The following is a 14,872-nucleotide window of genomic DNA, read 5'->3' on the forward strand; positions in this document are numbered from 1 at the left end:
TTTTCTTAGTTTGACTTCCCAAGAACCCCAATACTGAAACTGACATGCCCTGGAAAGAGGACCTGAGAGTTCTGGCCACTGGAAAGACAATATTAGTGTACGATGTGTGTACTTTTCTCTCTATATCTATCTTAGTCTCAGGAAATCAATTTGTATTTGTTTATCATCAAGCTTCATTTTAGCATTTCACAAATGCTGAAGACCAAATCCTGGACTGTGGTCAATTAACTGAAATATCACCACCCTGTAGCCTCTTCTATTGAGTTCTGTTGGAATTTCCAAATAAAGGTAATTTTCCTTCTTTGATAACTTCAAAAGTATTTACACATCAAACACAGCTAATTAGAGCATGAGGCCTCAGAGATGCTTAAGTAAAATTGTTTCAGAAAAGAAATTCTACTTTATTTTATACAGAATGATATCAGTTTATGGTGGTATAATGACTGAAAGGGGAAAAATTTACAATTATTCACAAATTACATTAACAGACCAAAAACACCTTGTGATAATTCATTGAGCTGTATAGTTAGGATTAATACACGTTTAAGTATGTTTTATATAAAGTTTATATAAAAACTCAATAAAATCTATAACCAAACAATTAGACCCAGAGAAAGAGGCCAGCAAGGTGAATGGATCTAAAAACAATACACCAGAATCAAGCATTCCCATACACCAGTCACAATCAATTACAAAATGTAATTTAAAAATATTAGTGAGAGCAACAAGAACTACCAGGTACAACTAAATACGTCTAACAAAATATGCAAGAGATCCTTCTGGAGAAAATTATAAAACTTTTTTCAAAGACATTAAAAATACTTAGATAAAAGGAAAAAAGAACTACCCTCAGTGCTGTAAAGATGCCATTTCTGTCTCTATAATCTATAAATAAAATGCAGTTCTAATCAAAATTTCAATGTTTCTTACAAACCATGTTAAACTTATCTTAAAATTCATATGGAAAAGTAAAGGGCAAAGAATATACTGTTGAGGGAGAAGAATAAGGAAAAGATCTTTCCCTGCCAAATATTAAGATGCATTACAAAGCTATAGCAATTAACAGCGTAGTACTAGTATAGAAATAGACAAAAAGACCAATGGAACAGAATAGAAAGCCTAGAAGCAAACAAATACATATACTACAAATGGGTATATTACAGAGACAACATTATAAATCTGTGGAGAAACAACAGACTATTCAGTAAATAGTTCTGAAACCACTGATTAATCATTCAGAAAAATATTAACATCTCTACATCATACAATACACAAAAATAAATTCCAAGTGGATCATAAACCCAATTGTGAAAAGAAAATTATAAAAGTTTTATAGGAGAATATAGCAGAATACCTTTATGAAATCAAGGTGAGAAAGAACTCCTTAAACAAGATGAAAAAATATGGCATATATAGAAAATGATGATAATTTCATGGCATATGGGGGGAAATGGAAGAGGCTACTCTTCCATGAGTGCTAAGGTGTCAATGTTATAGCATAAATTTAACCATTTATGAAACTATTCCTTTCTACTTGCCCCCTTTCCCTAACTCTACTAGACCACAGAGTGGCCTTTCAACTGCCCATTTCTTCAGTTATTTCTCAAGCTCAAGGCTAGATGGCATACCCAGACACCTACTATACGTGGTCTAAATGACCACTTGCTCTCTGGTCCCCACACTCAGAGGATTCTTATCCATTGTCAGATTAACTGCTACTTCCATGAAAAATTAACTTCTTAACATGGTGCCTTCCAGGAGGCCTTCTCTGAGCCCCTAGGATGAATTAGAGATACCCTCCTCCATGTTTCTACTGACAACACCACATCCTGGTCTCTCTTTCATCATAGCACCCCCTGTTGCAATGTCTGTGTCTATCTCAGCCATCCAACTCAGTAGAAAATACATCTAATTCAACTATATGTCTTCATTATGCAGCAAAGAGTCTTGTTCACTACATTTTTACTTAATTGATTAATTAATTAATGGTCTACCTAACTTTTCTAAGGCTTCCAATCAATCCATCTTCCCTACTGGTGTTCTAGGACTTCTGACATTCTCAGACTGCGTATTTTTCCTCTCTCTCCTTCTACGACTTCCCCTTTTGTTCACTCACACTTCTTGTCAGCCAGAACCCTGGTAAAATATTTTTGTGATAACCAAGAAGACAAATAGAGAGAATGAAAAGTAGAAAGCCATGCCCATTTCCCCCTTGAAGCTATCAGTTCACTGCTCTCCTTCCCACCTGGGATCTTTCCTTTGTAACTTCTAGAATCCTCCTCCTTGAAAAATAAGGTTACCCACGCCCTTCAGTGATTGATAGAACACCCCCTTCACTTCCTAGCCATAATGAAGTAGTTCTTTCCTAAACCTGCTAATTCTCCCACACCTTGGTCCTAAAATTCCCATCTGGCAAGCCATGGCACATTGGTGTGCCACACCTCTGCGTAACATACTATTCAAGCAATATCTGTCAGATGGACATCCTTAGGTGGGTTTCCACGTGATATAGAGCAGAGTACAACATGCTCTAAAAGGTAACAGGCTTAGAGTAGTGTCCAACTGGTAATAAACAAAGATGACATGTTTTCTAGAATAACTTTGCCTTATGAGTATGTAAGGGACTGCAGTCAGGGCATTAAACAGCTTGACACAAAAAATGAAAGGCTATCAAGTGAACAGCCACAATAAATATGCCACTGTTTTCAATGGCATATTTTGAAAATTAAATTCTCAACATGCATAGAGAAAGCAAAAATAATAACAGTAAAAAGTAAAGAAATAGTGAACTAAAACATGAAATAGACATCTCCTAATTGTAAGTATGCTTTAATATTAGTGAAATAACTAAAAAATATAGTCAGGTCCAGGAAGTATGTTAAATATTAATTTTAATTAAAGTTTAGCATTATTTATTATTCTATAATTAGTTTTAAAATTTGAAAAATCAATAATACATATGTATAATATTTCACATCTTCATATAGAACATTTTCTGGAAGTTGATAAACTCATACAGAATTTTTAATTTCTACAAATGTACTTCTACAAAATTCAGGTAATTAACAGTGTGCCATAAACAAGCAAACATAAAAGGAGACTCTAGGAGGCAATTCAGATGCTGATGCAGCCATCCTCACTTCTAGCTGGCCACAGAAATAAACCAACTAAGGTTCTCAGTCTTTGAGGCTCTGGGAAAGAAATAAACAAGCCAGGGCCCTCCCTATGGAAAAGACTCCCTAAGAGACAAATTCTGGGAAAGAAAGGAACAAGCCAACTCTCTCCTTGGAGTTGGTTCAAGATGGTTGTTCAAGGACCCTCCAAAGACAGAGGGTCATCTAGGCCACTATCCTAGTCTTCAGACTCTGCCATCCACAGATGTTGGTTATCTCTGATCACTTCTCGGTTCTGTTTCTTGACCCTTGAGTCTGAGGAAGAGATAACTGAGTCAGAGCCCATGTACAGAACCCCTGGCTAATTGCTAAGATCAATTGTTTGGACCTTCCAAGAAAGAAGAACATTTTAGGATGCTAACCCAGGCTCCCTCACTCTCAAATGGCCTCAGAGACTGGGAACACACTCAATTCTGGGGCCCAATTCTTGGGCCTTGAGATTATGGGAAAGATAGGACTAAACCAAAAATCTCCTATGAAAGCCCCTTAGAGTGGCTAAGGGCAATTGCTACAGGAGAAACATAAAATAGTAACCAAATTTTTCATATCCATAGCAAATCACAGGTCCTGGCTATCCCAGAAAGCTAGACTGTAGGAGAGAAAGAAGCAAGTTATGAATCCTCATGTGCTTTTGATGGTAGTCAAAATTGGCATGATCCTTTTGGAGATCAATCTTCCAATACCTAGTAAAGTTGAAGATATGCATTAACTATTACCAAGTAATCCCTCTCCTAGATATCTGTGTTAGAGAAACATAAACGTGTGCAACAGGAGATAAGAATGTTCTTAGCAGCACTGTTCACTATAGCCAAAAACTAAAAGCAATCCAAATGTCCATAAACAGTAGCATGTATAAATAGGTGTGTATGTGCACGCGTGTCAGTATACATAGGCAAAGAAGTAGTTACCATAAAAGTCAATTCAGGATAAGTGGTTACCTTTAGGAGAGAGAAAAGGGTAAAACTGGAGGCTTCTGGATAACCTGCAATGTTCTATTTTTGGTCCTGGAAAGTTCTTTTATGGGTATTCACTTTATAAGTACTCATTTTAGTGTATATTTATATTTTATGCAACTTTCGATATTTTTGTTATAATGCACAATTTTAAAAATATTTAATAAAAGAATCCAGGGCCTTCCTATGGAACTCCCTTAAAGCATTCCCAAACAGCACGTGTTCTCAACCTTTCTGAGATAACAGATGATGTAACATAAAAAGCATCCACCCCTCTCTGTAAAAGCTATAGGGACTGGCTATCCATATTCATTCGCAATAGGATCCTTAAAAAGGGATGCCTGGGCAAGCCAGGGTCCTACTAGCAGTACCATTTCCCTTCAAGTTGCTAAGGGCAGTTGTCAAAGTCCCTCCAAGTATAGGAATCAATATAGAATGCTCCCCCTACATTCAAGATTTTACCACCAGTCCTTTCCTGGTCCTGGTTATTGTCAAAAGAAAAAAAAAGTCTGTGAAGCAAAGACAAAGTTAGAACAAAGCTAGGGCCATCCAGGGGTTCTGCTGCAAAGCTGGTTAAGGGCAACCATTGATGCTGACCATTGCTAGCTTCCATCCCCTAAATCTTCTTCCCTGCTGTAAAAATCTGTGCTCCTTTAATGGTCATGCCACCTGTCTCTCAGCTACACTCACCCTTTCTTCTACAAAATATAGCATCTTTCTCACCTTCCTCTCCACTCTTACACTCTATATCTTTCCTTCTACCTTTGATGATCCCATGGCTAACTTGTCCATCACCACAGCTTCACAGTTCCCTGACCTCCTCTACTCCCAACTCATCTACCCACTAAACCTGTCACTATCCAGAACTACTTTTCCTCTGAAATCTTAAGCTCCAATATCCTACTTTGACCACAATTTCCTGTCTGCCATTCCACCTTTTTTTTTTTCTGCTGAGGAAGATTTGCCCTGATCTAACATCTGTTGCCAATCTTCCTCATTTTGCTTGAGGAAGATTTGCCCTGATCTAACATCTGTGCCAATCTTCCTCTATTTTGTATGTGGGTCACTGCCACAGCATGGCCACCGATGAGTGGTGTAGGTCTGCGCCCAGGAATTGAACCCGGGCTGCCAAAGTGGAGTGCGCAGAACTTAACCACTAGGTCACAGGGCCAGCCCCTGCCATTCCAACTTTTTAACATCTACTCCTTGAGCTTTGAAATCTCCATACAACATCCCTCCACACCCACCCACATATTCACACAGCTTCTCTTTCTCTGGTTCCATAGAATCCTCCTGAGAATACACATTCCCTGATGAGACTATATCCAATGCTCTATAACCTGAACAAATCTCATAAGTAACCTCAACAACCCACTTAGCCCCTCAAACCTTCCACCACCCACAATCTTCACTACCATATTCACAAGTGTAAAATCAAATCCAGTATTTGCCTTCCTTGCTCCCACTTCTTGACAGCTGAGCACACCTGAACAAAAGACAAAACTAAAAACACTTTATTTCCAACTCAGATAGGTGTTCATTACTGCCCATCAATCTTCTCTCATTCCCTAAAGAAGGTTGCAACCTTCCTCCTCTTTCCTCTGGCCCCTGGCCATTCCCTCTCACACTCCAGAATGCCCTTACTACCTTATTCACAGAGAATATAGGGCACCAAGAAAGAAACTCCTTCAATCTCTTGCCTCTCCAAAACCTCAAAAATATTCCTTTCTGATCCTCAACTCCAAAGTCAGAAGCGATGCCCTTTCTTTTGCTCATGTCCAGTCCTTCCACATGTTCTCTACACCATATCTTTTCCATATCTTGCTTCTTCAGTTATACCCTTTCTCTCCTATGTTTTCAACTTCTCTGTTTTTATCAGCTCCTCCTCTGTAGAACATATAAACGTTCAAATCTTTCATCCTGAAAATACACATGTACCACCTGTTACTTATTCTACTTTTCACAGACAAGATCCTTGACACAATAGTCTACCCTCACTTCATCAACACTTTCACCAATTACATTATTGGCCCTCTGCACGTTAGCCTTCACCAACACTGATCCAAACACACTCACTGCCCTGTTTTCCCCTAAATCTCTAATCTAACAGAACCCTCTCGGTCCACATCTTATATAACCATGTAGAGAAATTTCATAGTTTATATTAAAAATAGTTTAACATAGTAGTTTTAAAAGACAAATGCAATACATGTTCATTAGTATACAATAGTGCCTGGCACTGAGAAACACATAAAAGGAGATAAGCATCTTCAATCATCATTCTACCCACCCAGAAATAACTGTCAAAGTTACAGTCCAAACTCTGGAAGAAGCTAAGCAATCATCTCATTCTCCCTCATACTCTTAAATCATAGGAGGAAGAGGAATTCTCAGATTACTCAAGGGTACACAATTAGGCTTCAGTGCCAACTGGTGGAGCTTTGAAGAGGAAGAGCACAACAAGCAAAAGTTTTAGTGTGGTCTGTTAAAGAAAAAAATATTCTGACACTTGTTAAAATGCTAAGAAAGACTGTATTAAGGACTATTGTGACAGGCGTCAAGACTATTGCAATAGAGGACAGAGACTGGACTGAAGTCCGAATACAGTAAAGACAGCTGGGGACCTATAGTCAAGAGCAGATTTGGGGGCCGGCCCCGTGGCTTGGCGGTTAAGTGCGCACACTCCGCTGCGGGCGGCCCGGGTTCAGATCCCGGGCGCGCACCGAAGCACCGCTTCTCCGGCCATGCTGAGGCCGTGTCCCACATACAGCAACTAGAAGGATGTGCAGCTATGACGTACAACTATGTACTGGGGCTTTGGGGGGAAAATAAATAAATAAAATCTTTAAAAAAAAAAAAAGAGCAGATTTGGGAGGGGAGTCAGTGGATAGAAAATTACTAAGAGGAGACATCAAGGATAGGAGGATTCTTGCTAAACCCACTTAGGATTCTTGCTGAAGGCAAGGGTGATCAGATATCAAAGGTGGGGAGATTCTTGCTAAACTGACTTAGCAGGATTCTTTCTAAAACTGTGCTGTGCCGCCAAAGACAATGCCAAGGACAAGGTCTAGTTCAAAAGAGGACTCAGAGGAGCACAACTAAAGTTTGGTTAAGGAGAGAGTCTTTGCTAGCCCTTTCCCACTCTTCAGCTTTCCTTGGGGAATGTTTCTCCACTGAAATATTCTCTATTTTAGACCTGTGGCAATGTGACCACCCCGGACATACGTGTACATATAGAATTATAGACATGCAACACTATGTACACATGCATGCACAGAATCTATTTTATATGTTTGTGTGTATATATATATATATATATATATTTATTACATATATTATACAGTCATGTGTCCCTTAATGATGGGGATACATTCTAAGAAATGTGTTGTTAGGTGATTTTGTCACTGTTAATATCACAGAATGTACTTACACATACCTAGATGGTATAGCCTACTATACACCTAGGCTATAGGGTACTAACTTTATGGGACCACCGTTGTATATGCAGTCCGTTGTTGACCAAAATGTCATTATTCGGCGTATGACTGTATTATTATATATATGTATACGTATATATACAAATACACATATACATATTTATATATATAAAATGCCATGTTACACTGCACCCTATACGTGTGTGGTGTGTATTGGAGAATTGTGTGCATACATATATATATATACATATATATATAATAGATTACAATATATGTGAAAATATATATATATATATGCACACACACACGTAACTCTCCCAGACATATCTCTCTCCTGACAGCTACACTTCCCTCCTTACTGGTCTCCTATTGCCCCATTCCCATCCACTCACTCAGCACATCATCAGTACATCACAGAAGGGACTGCATACCTCATCTGCTTAAGACAATTCCATTACTTCTCCCAGATAGCCTCAGAGTGCAATTCCTGTTCTGCGACCTGACCTTTGGGGGTCTCAACATCCTGGTCCCTATCTATGTCTCCAGTTTCGTCTCTCCTCCCCTACATAAAACTTATGTTCCAGTTTTAACTAACTATATATATGCTTTTCCTTGAATACATCAAGATCTCCCCACCTCTTCCAGTTTCCTCTGACTGAAACACCCTTCATAGCTCCTCTACCTTCATATCTCCTATACTCATCCAATATCAAGCATTCTCTCTCCTTTCTAGAGCATTTTCAGATGCCCCCTATGTGCTCCCACACCCTGTCATCCCACTTTCTTATGCCCACTATAGTATTGATCATACTCTTTAGACACTGTCTACTTATTCACTCATATCCCCACTATCATGAATCTTCATCAAGAACAGGAACCAGTCAGGTTTACCTTCACATCTCCTGCACACAGCATAAGACCAGATACATGGTAGTTAAGTATTCTATAAATTTTTGCTGAATGAATGACTACATAAACAAATGAAAGCCATGCTTAGCTAATTTTCAGTGGAATGCTGGGGAGTCATTCAAGCGTATTCAAAAGAGTGAGGAAAAGGACACAACATAAGGTCAGGTAGTATGACTAAAAAAATAATAATAATCCCCTGAGCACTCACATCTTGGTTTCTAAGTACCAATCCCTACTAAAACAATACATGACTGCTTGCAAAATGACTGATTCCAGGGCTGGAGCAGGGAGTGCACAGGAGGAGCCTAAAATATCTTGTGTCAGAAAGCAAGGAAGCCAAGATCCAACGAGATCATGTGAAGAGAATATAGGAGCCAAATAGAAAGGGATCCTAATTTCTAAGATGACACAGTTTGAGCACCAAAAAAAAAAAGAAAAGAAAAAAAGGATCACAATGGATACACTAAAATACATGAAAAGCCATTAATTCCTAAAAATTCCTGACTTTCATTTTATGAAATGTACTTCAAGACAAAAAGGTAGCTGATAAGGAAAAGGTCTTCTTTATAAAATAATCCCAGCTAATAAACACAGAAGGTGATAGAATTAGACCACTATTTGTCAACGACTATTGAAATAATGAACTTAAACAATTATCTTCAATGGCTGCTAAAACCAACAAGAGAAAGATTGGTAGGAGATGCTACAGTGGAGGGATCAGGCTGAGAACATCTGAAAACACAAATCAGTCCCAGCATCATTAAAAAGATAAAACCGAACATGATGAAATGCAATAGAAAGTGCATATCACTGCCTGAAATGATTCTTTCCCTTAAAAAATAATTGAAACTGAATCTAATCAAGCCTCTAGCTCTAAATGCCAGTGAATAGGAAACATGGGAAAGGGAAAACAAAATAAATGCCACCTCAAAGAAACAGTCCTCTAAATCCATTTGTCAATAAGACAAATGACTTAGTTTCTGTAATAAATCAATGCTCTTTAAAATGGGGGGTGGGTAATAGAAGGTCTTATAGGAAAAGAAACTTAAGAGAAAAATATACAGTGGCAATAAACTGCCCTTGTTTGGATACGGATTTAACAAAGCAACTGTAAAAAGACATCTTTAAGACAATCATGGAAATTTGAATATGGACTGAGTATTAGATGATATAAGGAATTATTGTTAATCTTACTAGGTATAATGGCCTAGTGGTTACTTCATATAATGCACTTATGAGTTAAGGATGCATAATGAGTTATCTACCTGTGTAATGACGATGTCTGGGATTGCTTTAAAATACCCCAGTGAAAAAAGTGGGTAAGGAGAAAAGATCAAACAAAATTGGCAAAATGGTATTAATTGCGGAAGGTAGGGAATGGATACATGCATGTTTATTTTACTATTTTCTACTTTAAATATATTTGAAAATTTCAGTAATAAAAGAAAAAAGACAGAAGCCAATGTGAAGGGGCTCCAACTGGCCCCTTCCAAACTGAACAGTTTGAGCAACAGAAGAAATAATGACTGCAATGGATTGAAAAGTACTCAATATATAAACATCTGTAAGTTCAACAAAATAGAGAAAGTGACAACAATAAATCCTCAAGAAATATAAAAATACTTTAATCTAGGTTGAAAGATGGTTTTAAATACCAGCTGTAAAAGGCTTGTTGGGGATAAAAAGACATTTGAAAATGTATTAGGTATTAGATGATATTAGGGAATTACTGTTAATTTTTATTCATAAGATAATGGTAATTAAATTATTAAGAAAATGTTCCTAATATTAGGAGATGAATGCTGAGATATTTAGGGGTGAAGTGCCATGATATGTGCTCCTCAAATTGATCTATTAGGTGGTATCTCAATCAAAATGCCAAGGAGAATTTTTATGGTAATTTCCAAGGTGATTCTAAAATGTATACGGAAATTCAAAAGACCAAGAATAACCAAGGCATTATTGAAGAAAAAGAACAAAAATGTAGGACTTAATGACCATATATAAGGTATATTATAAAGTTACATTAATTAGGACAGTGGCGCTCAGACAAGGAGAGAGAAATAAACCAAACTGAATAGCATCCAGAAACAAACCACATATATAACCTAATCATTTGATTTATGAAAAAGATGACACTATAGAAGAGAAAGAATGATCTTTACAAGTAAGTTTTATTAGGTTGACTAGATGTCCATTTCGACCAAAAAAAAAAGGCCCTTTACCCATACCCATAACTCATACTGGCAACATACACAAAAATCAATTACAAAGGAACTGTAAATATAAGTGAGGGATTAAACAAAGACACAACATAAAAAATATCTTCATGACCTTGAGAAAGGCAAATATTTCTTAACCAGGACAAACAAGGAGTAGCCACGAAAGGGAAAAATTATGAATTGAACAATATTAAAATTGAGATCTTCAGTTTATCAAAAGACACTATTAAGAGATCAAAAATGCAAGTAACTGAGATTTGCAATAAATATATCTAACAAAGTATTCACATTCTTAATATAGAAAGATCTCCTACAAATCAATAAGAAAAAGACAGTTCAAAAGAAAAAGTGGTCAAAAGACTTGAATAGGCACCTCATAAAAAGATATCCAGGCCAACAAACATATGGAAAGATGCACATTTATCACCAGAGATATGCAAATTAAAACCACAATGAGATACCATTCATAACCACTAGAATGGCTACTTTTTTTTCTTAAAAAGAAAAGACAATGACAAGTGTTGGCAATACTCTAGAGCAACTGGAACTCTTAAAAATTTCTGTTGGGAGTTTTTTAGTACAACCACTTTAGGAAACTGGTTGGCAGTATCTACTAAAGCTAGTCATATACATAACCTATGATTCAGCAATTCTAAGGTATATGCCCAACAGAAACGTGTGCATATATCACCAAAAGACATGTATTAGAATGTTCACAGTACTATTTACAGGCCAAAAATGGTAACAACCAAAATGCTCATCTATCATAATATATTCACATAATGCAATACATAGCAATGAGAATGAAGGAATTACTATAACACCTAATAACATGGATGAATCTCCAAAACAGAATCTTAAGCCAAAGAAGTCAGACCCCAAAAAATGCATACTATACTATTGTATTTTTATAAAGTCCAAAAACAGGCAAAATGATAGCAGTCATAGAAGCAGGACTGTGATTAATTTGGAGTTTAGTTGTGACTGGCAGGGAATACATTCAAGGGCTTTCAGATGTTGATCATGTTCTATTTCTTAATCTCAATGCTGGTTTACACAGGTGTGTTTACACTGTGAAAATGCTTTGAGCTGTACATTTACGATATGTGCATCTTTCTGCATGTTTTTAAGTTTACTTAAAAACAATGCCTGCCAGTCTCAAATAGTTCAGCCAAAATATAGATAAAAAAATAGACAAAAAATTATATCTCAATAAAAAAAATGGATGGATGGATGGATAGATAGAGCAAGCAAGTGAGTGAACAAGTGAGCTAATACGGCAAAAGTTAACAACTGTTAAATCTAGGTTCGGAGTATAAAAGTATTCATTGTAACTCTTCTTTAAATTTATACTTGTTTAAACTTTTTATTAAAAAACGTTCAAATAAAAAGACTCATCATGCCCCTCAGCTCTTAATATTTATAACTAGGAAGTAATTCAAGCACCTGATATAATCCGATTTGTGAAAGGAAACTTTACAAAATGAAATTTCTACACCCAGATTATGTCTTATAAAATAATAAAACATTCTGTATATTTTCTATTTCTCATTAATAAACACAGACAAACAGACAGGCAGATGGAGAGAAAGAGAGAACCAGGCCAGGACTGAGTGTCTGACAGACCTTAACTCCATGAACTCCACCACCATCTAGCAAGTTACTATCCACTTCTGAGCCTTGGTTTTATCGTCAGTAAAATGACAACGGTAATACTGACCTTAGAGGGTGGTTTTTAACATTAGGGGGCCAACTATATTTAAAAGCTTGTCTGTTACAGACAAGCACTGAATTAATTTCAATTTACCATACCAAATATTTATGGGCAACATATGAACACGCAGTGATAAGAGCAGTGAGAGAGGTAAGGAAATATGGTGTACAATAACACACAATGCACCACAAATAAACAGACTGAGGAAGAGGTGAGGATGGAGATAGAGATGTCTTCCTATAGGGGCTGGTAACTGACGATTCACCTAAATGGTAGCAAGAAGCTAGGCAGGAAGAGAATATGGGGAATTTATATGGACAGATTAGATTATTTGAGTATGCAGAGTGCTGCATTTATGTTATGCAGAAAAGTGACCATGGGCAGGGTGGGGTGAGGGGAAGTGTAGAAAGCAGAGTGAACAAAAAATGCAGAGACACTGACGTAGATTATATCCTGTTTTCCCACTAATATCTGTATAGTTTGTGCCCTCACTTCCTTTAGGTTTCTGCTCAAATGTCACCTTACTAGGGAGGCCTTCTTGCTCATCTTTTCTAAAATAGTACAGCCCCTCCCCATCACCACCTATTATATATTTATTATATATTCATTTATTGTCTATCTCTCAACTGTAAAAGACTGTGTTTTTATCTTCCACTGTTGTATCCTCAGTGCTTAGAACACTGTCTGGCACATAAAAGTTATTCAATAAAAAATTCTTTAATAAATGGATGGATGGATGTACAGTGGGTTGAAGCCAGTGCGATGATGTTTAAACGCTGTGTAATTACGGTTTGAATAGAGAATAGAGACATCAGCAATACCCTTTGAAAAAGTTCCTAAGTGTTTTGGTGTTATGATATCTCTGCCTCATTGTTTATTCTAAAAGAACTGAAAATTATACTTGGCCTAGAAAAAAGAATCACCTCTTATTTTGGCAAGCATAATACACTAGTTACAGGAGAAAGAGGGAATAAATTGCTTGTTCAAGGAGATCCTTTGTTAAATTCCTCTTTAGAGCCTGAAAAATCCTGACTTTCATTATAAATTTAATGATCATCTCCCCTCACTTGGGTAAAGAACTGAAATAATAAATTGTGATTATAAACTAATGTTCTCATAAGACAAATTACACATGACAAATGGAACAGAAAAATACATTTTACGTTGCAAAAAACGAAAAAAAAAAAGACAAAAGTTTACATTGCACCAAATAGGTAATACTTGCAAAGCTCCTAGGAAAAATCTGTTTGAAAAATCTGCCAGCTTGCTGTTCCATGTCGCTGCCAGAGACAAGAAAAGGATCTGCATAATAAACCCAACTCAAGTGAAATAATAAATTTGTGATTGGATGTCATATCTGTCAACCATTTCTGCCCTATGAGAAGTTCTAAAGCTGACACCAGGTTATACGCAAAACCCACAATGTTTGCCCCTCTAAAACTGTGAGGATTCAATTCTAAGTAATTTTTTTTAATGTCATGAGTAGAGGACTGAAACCAGTGCAATATCTTCTGTGTAATTTTGTTTACAGTAAAAAAATAAAGTAAATGAACATAATAATTTGAACGAATCCCTTTGTCTCTTAGGGCTCTAAAATTTCTGCTTCTTTGCTTATTTCTAAAAAGAACAAAAACAGCCCTGGCCTTGAAACTGAAGTCATACCCGATTTTGGAAAGTATATAATTCACTGGCCTCTGCAGGAGGGGGACAGGAGAGATCCGAAGCCTTCGGAGGAGTAAGATACTGGGGTCAGAAGGAAGAATGTGGGCTCAGAGTGGGGGAAGGGGGTTGCAAAAGTTCTGAGGCTAAAATGGGGTGGAGTGGAAGGTAGGAGTAAGAGGTAAGAAAGAAATCTGTGGTAGAGGGAATGATCCAGGCTCAGAAAGATCGTGAAGAGGATCGGGGATAATGAGGAGAGGTGAAGAATGACCACTGACAAAAAGGACCACAAGAGTCAGAAGCGGGAGGGGACGACGGCCTGCCATCTCTGGAGTAGGAGAGAGGAGATAGGGAGGCGACCGGGACCACAAGGATCAGAAACACCCTTCATACAATGGACTCTGGAGATGAATTCTTCTTTCCATCCCGTGTTGAAGCAAAGAGGAAAGCTTCCCCACAGCGTTTGGGGATTCACTTGTAAGAATTACCAGACCCTTTCTTTACACTCACCTTGACGAAGAAAGCCGCAACGCGACGTTGGCGGGACCGGAAGTGCTATTTTCTTTTGTTTGGCGGAAGCTTAAGCTTCTGCCGCCACCCGCCCGCACTTCACTCCAGGCAACTTCCTGTGCCTCTCTAGCAAGCTCTTGCAATACTTGAACTTATTGGCTCTCTCAGCGGATGAGAATCTGGATAGTGATGTAAACCGACTGGGAGAGGGAATCAGTAACTGTTTACAAATCCCGGCTGTAGTCATCCCAGGAACTGCAGTATCTCTGCCAAACTCCACGTATTCAATTTGTCA

The 14,872-nt window shown here is 37.5% G+C and overlaps 1 protein-coding gene across 5 annotated transcripts in view; it reads right to left on the reverse strand.

The window, feature by feature from the left end:
* The window catches only part of MAGED1 (MAGE family member D1), a 56,665-nt gene extending 42,015 nt beyond the window's left edge, over positions 1-14,650 (reverse strand). For 2 of the 5 annotated variants that reach the window (XM_087426609.1, XM_087426608.1), the window contains exon 1: positions 14,578-14,648. The gene's annotated coding sequence lies outside the window, so the exon portion shown is untranslated. Of the gene's footprint in view, positions 1-14,577 lie in introns of all 5 variants that reach the window. The other 3 variants (XM_087426610.1, XM_087426612.1, XM_087426613.1) reach the window with 3 other exon arrangements.
* Between the last annotated feature and the right edge of the window lie 222 nt (positions 14,651-14,872).

Source organism: Ceratotherium simum, chromosome X (genome assembly GCF_057802395.1).
Source record: "Ceratotherium simum simum isolate JZ-2026a chromosome X, ASM5780239v1, whole genome shotgun sequence".
NCBI classification, from domain to species: domain Eukaryota; kingdom Metazoa; phylum Chordata; class Mammalia; order Perissodactyla; family Rhinocerotidae; genus Ceratotherium; species Ceratotherium simum.